Source organism: Rana temporaria, unplaced genomic scaffold, assembly GCF_905171775.1.
Source record: "Rana temporaria unplaced genomic scaffold, aRanTem1.1, whole genome shotgun sequence".
Taxonomy (NCBI): Eukaryota; Metazoa; Chordata; class Amphibia; order Anura; family Ranidae; genus Rana; species Rana temporaria.
The window spans coordinates 26,642-33,848 of NW_024404715.1; positions in this window are offsets into that span (position 1 = coordinate 26,642).

The window sequence follows — 7,207 nt, forward strand, 5'->3', positions numbered from 1 at the left end:
GCCAGGAACGCACCCGCCATTGCCAGGAACGCACCCGCCATTGCCAGGAATGTAGCGTCGCCATTGCCAAGAACACAGCGTCACCATTGCCAGGAACGCAGCGTCACCATTGCCAGGAACGCACCCGCCATTGCCAGGAACGCAGCGTCACCATTGCCAGGAACGCACCCGCCATTGCCAGGAACGCAGCGTCACCATTGCCAGGAACGCATCCGCCATTGCCAGGAATGTAGCGTCACCATTGCCAGGAATGCACCCGCCATTGCCCGGAATGTAGCGTCACCATTGCCAGGAACGCACCCGCCATTGCCAGGAATGTAGCGTCACCATTGCCAGGAACGCACCCGCCATTGCCAGGAACACAGCGTCACCATTGCCAGGAACGCAGCGTCACCATTGCCAGGAACACAGCGTCACCATTGCCAGGAACGCACCCGCCATTGCCAGGAACGCACCGCCATTGCCAGGAACGCCCCGCCATTGCCAGGAACACAGCGTCACCATTGCCAGGAATGTAGCGTCACCATTGCCAGGAACGCACCCGCCATTGCCAGGAACACAGCGTCACCATTGCCAGGAACGCACCCGCCATTGCCAGGAACACAGCGTCACCATTGCCAGGAATGTAGCGTCACCATTGCCAGGAACGCACCCGCCATTGCCAGGAACACAGCGTCACCATTGCCAGGAATGTAGCGTCACCATTGCCAGGAACGCCCCGCCATTGCCAGGAACACAGCGTCACCATTGCCAGGAATGTAGCGTCACCATTGCCAGGAACGCACCCGCCACTGCCAGGAACACAGCATCACCATTGCCAGGAACGCCCCGCCATTGCCAGGAATGTAGCGTCGCCATTGCCAGGAACGTAGCGTCACCATTGCCAGGAACGCACCCGCCATTGCCCGGAATGTAGCGTCACCATTGCCAGGAACGCACCCACCATTGCCAGGAACGCACCCACCATTGCCAGGAATGCACCCGCCATTGCCAGGAATGTAGCGTCACCATTGCCAGGAACGCACCCGCCATTGCCCGGAATGTAGCGTCACCATCGCCAGGAACGCACCCGCCATTGCCAGGAATGCACCCGCCATTGCCAGGAACGCACCCGCCATTGCCAGGAACGCACCCGCCATTGCCAGGAACGCACCCGCCATTGCCAGGAACGCACCCGCCATTGCCAGGAACGCACCCACGAGCGCCAAAAATTAATTACAGGAGAATCTTCTGTTTACGGGCGGCCTCTTTAATAGAAAGTACCGCCTCCTTTAAAGCGGGAGTTCACCCAATGATGATTTTTTCCTCTTCTCCCCTTAGCTTCCTGCTCGTTTTGTCTAGGGGAATCGGATAGTTGTTTTAAAATATGATCCGTACTTACCGTTTTCGGGATGCATCCTCTCCGTCGCTTCCGGGTACGGGTCTTCGGGAGCGGGCGTTCCTTCTTGATTGACAGTCTTCCGAGAGGCTTCCGACGGTCGCATCCATCGCGTCACGAGTAGCCGAAAGAAGCCGAACGTCGGGGCGGCTCTATACTGCGCACCGACGTTCGGCTTCTTTCGGAAAATCGTGACGCGATGGATGCGACCGTCGGAAGCCTCTCGGAAGACTGTCAATCAAGAAGGAACGCCCGCTCCCGAAGACCCGTACCCGGAAGCGACGGAGAAGATGCATCTCGAAACAGGGTAAGTACGGATCTAGCCGATTCCCCTAGACACAACGAGCCTCCATCTAGGGGGAAAAGGGGTCATGTGCGGGTGAACCTCCGCTTTAATGGACGGAACAGTCGTCCAATGGCAGCGCAGGACTTCCTATTACAGTGGCCGCCTGTAAACAGGAAATACTCCTGTGTGTACGGCGGCGCTTGTCCTGCCTCCTCCCTGTCCCGTTCCAAGGCATATACATCTTTTGTGGCCCCGGCGCTGGGAGATCGCCGGGGGGGCCACAAAATATATATATGTCTAAATACTCGGCGGGCCGTTCAAAACCGGAACGCTGCACGCGATTGGCCCGCGGGCTGGACTTTGGACATGCCTGCTCTACGTAGTTTAAAAGGTTAAGCCTCTTTTCTTCTAATATTAATGAGTGGCCCCGCGTCTTATTATTAAACTCCCTTCCCCCTATTGTGGGGCCCCCAGTCCGGAAATCATCTCCCCTCCCCCGCCTCTTCTCCAGAGAGGACCACCTTTCCTCGTCACTAATATCCTCCATTCCTCCTCCAGACCCTTTATTAGCTTTGTTGTCCTCCTTTGTACTCTCTCCATTTCCAGTACATCCTTCCTGAGGACTGGAGCCCAGAACTGGACAGCATACTCCAGGTGCGGCCGGATCAGAGTCTTGTAGAGGGGAGAATTCTCCTTTTATCTCTGGAGTTCATCCCCTTTTTAATGCCAATATTCTGTTTGCTTTGTTAGCAGCAGCTTGGCATTGGCAAAAAAGGGGGGTAGGGGGCGCTAAATGAAAATGGTAAAGTGATGCTGAAAATCCTCCATAAAGTGTAAAAGACGTAAATCGATGCGTAGAAGACGACTTGCAAGAGTCACATGAAGAGAAATCAGTCCATATAGTGATAATGTAATATCCCGGCGATTCCACCAATCCTCGGGAGAAGAAATAAATATATTATTGCGTGCTGCAAACAAATCCGCTGTGTAACGTGTCCACCTTCCCCCGCTACAACACCCGACGGGCTCAGGATAAGGGTGGCACCCGATGGGCTCAGGATAAGGGTGGCACCCGACGGGCTCAGGATAAGGGTGGCACCAACAGTCGTTAGAGGCGAGTTGCAGCTCGTTATCACAAAGTGTATTGCTCCATTTCCATATTCCAGAACCATGGGGGGGGGGGTGTAGGATGAGAAAGAGGAAGGACCACAATAGTGGAATTCTGTTTTATTAAAAGAAGCTTAAAAACAAAAGTGCCGATTGGCTCCTTACTATTTGCGGTGCCTGAATCCCGGCACTGAGGGGGGGGGGGGCTGAGCGTGTATCCGGAAGAAGAGGTGGCCCCCGTCGCTGGAAGGTCTGGCGTGCGCTCCACCACCAGAAACCAGCTGGACCGGGAGTTCGTGACCAGGTTCCGCCTCGACGTACGTTTCGTATATTGCGTCATCAGGAAGCGTACCTGGTCACGCACTGGACTGAAAATATATGTCCATCAGCCAATTAGGTGGGAGGGAAGAGACTAACGGCCTCGGTCCCGGTTCCCAAGCACCAGACTGGATTCCTTTTTTTTTTCCCTTTACTTCAGGTTCCGCCTCCTAGAGTTTCTTTAGAGCGCTCAGCTTTCGTTTTTGCCAGCCCACATAGCGTCTCTATTTGGTTTTACATCATTAGTAAAGGGATGCTTTTAATTTGTTTTGTACTCATTTTTTTTTTTTTTTTAGTTTCTTGTTTTTATTTGTTATTTTCTTGTTTTATTTATGTAAATTTTTTTTTTTTTTTTTTACTTTATTATGAATACAAACACAATATATTTTTCTATTGACTTTCCCCTTCCCTCCCTCCCTCCCTATTTCCCCCCCCCCTCCTCACCAGATATGGCCACTTTATAGGGTTTTATCAGGGATTTCTGTACCAGCCCTCAGATTTTCGGCATAGCTCCATGACCTCTTAAATTCTCTCCAATCATCCCATTTTTTACTTTTACTTATATCGTTCCCCTCCAGCCCATTCCTTAGATCTTCCATCCTGTATGTCTCTTCAACAGCGTCAATCCACTCCCACATCATGGGGCATTCTGTCTCTTGCCATCTTCTGGGGATTAACCTTTTTGCCGCGTTCAGTAAGTGTGGCACCATTGATTCCTTGTATCTTCTTATGCCTATATCGCCTCCGTGGAATAAAACCGTCCAGGGATCTTTTTTTATTTTATTTTTTGTTATCTCTTCTATATACTTGAAGATCTTCTCCCAGAAAGTCTTTACTTTAGGGCATTCCCACCATAGATGTGCCATGGTTCCTAGGGTCTCGCAGCCTCTCCAGCAGTTTTCGGATTGGTCCTCTTTAAATTTGCTTAATTTATTAGGGGTTATATACCATCTGGCCATACATTTATAGTTCGTTTCTGCCGTTCGGCTATCTACTGCTGAGGAGTGTGTCAGTTTCAACATTTTCTGTAGTTGGGTCCTGTCGTGCTGTGATTTAAGTTCCTTTTCCCATTTTTCAATGAATGGGGGTATCTCCCTCTCGTCGGTCTGCAGTAGTATCTTATATATTTTTGGCGTTTTCCGTTATACATAATTTTTCCATTTCCGTTAGCTGTTCCCCTGTTCTCAATGGGGATGGTAATTTCTGAACAAACCGACTGAGTTGTTGATATCTCCACTCATTAATTTCCATCAAGGTTTCTTTCAGTTTTAACTCTTCATATGTTATCAAGTGTCCATCTTTAATTACATCTCTTAATCGTGCTGTGTCGTTCTTTATCCAGTTCCCTCCCACTTGTGTTTTCCCTGGTGCAAAGTATTCGTTATTTTTTAGTGCTATAAGGGGAGAGTTAAACTTACTATCCATTTTTTTATTTACCGTTTCCCAAATTTTTAGTGCATTTTTTGTTATTGCATGTATTTTCGTGCTAAATTTTCTGTGTCTAGGGGGATTCCATATTATCATGTCTAATCTCACCTTAGATAGTGCGCTCTCTAGACTGACCCACCTTTTTTCTTTGTTGACTCTGGCCCACTCTACTACTCGGGATACCACTACTGCTTCATAATATTTTTTTATGTCCGGCACTGCGAGTCCCCCCTTGTTTTTTGGTTGTTTTAGAGTCTGTAGGGAGATTCTATGCTTCTTAAAATTCCATATGTAATTCATGATAAGTTTTTTTAACATATTAAGAAGCGGCTTTGGAAGGGCCATGGGAATCATTTGAAATTTGTATACGATTTTTGGCAATAGGACCATTTTACAGAAGTTTATTCTCCCAATCCATGAGATTTGTCGGTTTTTTACCCTTTTGATTTCACCCTTAATTTCATCCAATAGAGGTACATAGTTGATCTCATAGATTTTCCTGATTGTATTTGCCAGCCGGATCCCTAGGTATTTGAGTTCCTTTACCCATGGAAGTCGGAGCACCGTTCTTAACAGCCTTTCCTCTGTTCTATTAATATTTACATTTAGGATTTCTGTTTTAGTGAGATTTAATTTAAAATTTGAGACTTCTCCATATTCCTCGCATAGGATCAAGAGCTTTGGGATTGATGTTATAGGGTTCACAACATAGAAGAGGACGTCGTCCGCAAATGCAGATAGCTTATGTTCTTCTTGATCGATTTGTACTCCCTCTATGCTTGGGTTTTTGCGTACCCTAGCCAATAGTGGTTCTATAGATAAGACAAATAGGAGTGGGGACAAGGGACAACCTTGCCTTGTGCCGTTCTTCATCATGAATGATTTTGAAAGGCTGCCATTTACTTTTATTTTTGCCGTTGGTGACCGATAGAGGGCTCTGATCCAATCTAGCATCCTCAGGCCGAAGCCCATATTTTCTAGGACTTGTAACATGAGTCCCCAGTCTACCCTGTCGAATGCCTTTTCGGCATCTATCGACAGGAATAGACCTGGGGACCCATTTTCCCTCATTTTTTGAAGGATCAGCAAGGCTCTGAGTCCGTTGTCCCTTCCTTCTCTCCCTTTGATGAACCCCGTCTGGTCTGGATGGATCAATTTACCCATCTCTCTCTTAATTCTTTCTGCCAGTACTTTGGAGAACAACTTAATATCCGCATTTAGCAGGGATATAGGTCTATACCCTGCACAGTTTTTGATATCTTTGCCTTCTTTGGGAATTACTGTAATAGTTGCCTCAGAGGCCTCTCTACCCAGGCAATAGTCTTTTCCAATTCCGTTAAAGTATCTACAAAGTACTGGGAGAAGGATCTCCTTGCATTTTTTATAGTATAGGGCGGTGAAGCCGTCTGGCCCTGGGCTTTTGCCTGACACACTGGCCGTCAGGGCCGTTTGAATTTCCTTAACTGTGATAGGTTGATCCATCAGATTCCTGTCGATTTGACTCATTTTTGTCAGTCCTGCTTCTTCCAAAAATTTTGAAATCTTGTCTCTTTTCTCCTCCTCCGATCGAATCGTCTGCTCTACTGCATATAGTTTTTCATAGTATATTCTGAAAGTTTCCGCGATGTCTTTTGTTGTATGTACCTCCTTCCCTTTCTCATCTTTGATCTTCTCGATGTAATTTCTTGATTTCTTTTTCTGTACCATCCTAGCAAGGTGTTTATTTGTTTTATTTCCCCACTTGTATCTTTCTTGAGCGATGAGATGGAACTCTCTTCTCGTTTCCTGGTCTAGTAGTTCTTTAAGTTAGTTTCTTTTTATCACCAGTTCATGGTATAGTTCTCGGTTAGTATCCGTTACTTTATGTTTTTGCTCCAATCCGTATATCTCAGTTATTAATTTTTCTCTTTTGCGGCTTTTTTCTTTTTTATTCCTAGCACCTTCAGATATTAGAGTCCCCCTGATTACCGCTTTATGGGCGTCCCATAAGATAGCTGTTGATATTCCGTCTGTATCGTTTGTCTTAAAGTATTCTTCCAGGTCTTTTTTAACCCTTTTGAGGCTAGTCTCTTCCATCAGTAGGGCCTCGTTGAGTCTCCAGATCGTATTCGGCCTCTCGTTTCCTATGATTCTCAGGGATACACTGATTGGAGCGTGATCAGATATTGTCGCCACTTCAATTCTAGTTTCGACAACCATCTCCAATATGCTGTGGTCTAGTAAGAAGTAGTCAATCCGAGAATAACTTCCGTGTACCGGTGAGTAAAAGGTATAGTCTCTGTGTCCCAGGTTTAGAATTCTCCATATATCTATCAGTTGGTTTCTATATAAGCTGTTTTTTATCTTTCTTGTCTGTGTGTTCCCGATTTCCTGGATCTGTGAGGTCTTGTCTATTTTTGGGTCCATGCAGAAGTTTAAGTCTCCTCCCAAGATCACCTTTCCGGCCCTAAAGTCTCTTAATTTTCCTAGGATCTCTTCGAGGAATTTTATTGGACGATCGTTTGGTGCATATATGTTAACCAGGGTACATTCCATCTCTTCTATTCTCCCTTTTAGGAAGAGGTACCTCCCCTCTGGGTCAGTCATTCTATTATATAATGTAAAGCGTGTACCCTTAGCTATCCCTATTGCCACTCCTCTGGCTCTTTTAGAGATCGTATCCCCGTAGTACCAAGTTGGATAGTCTTGAG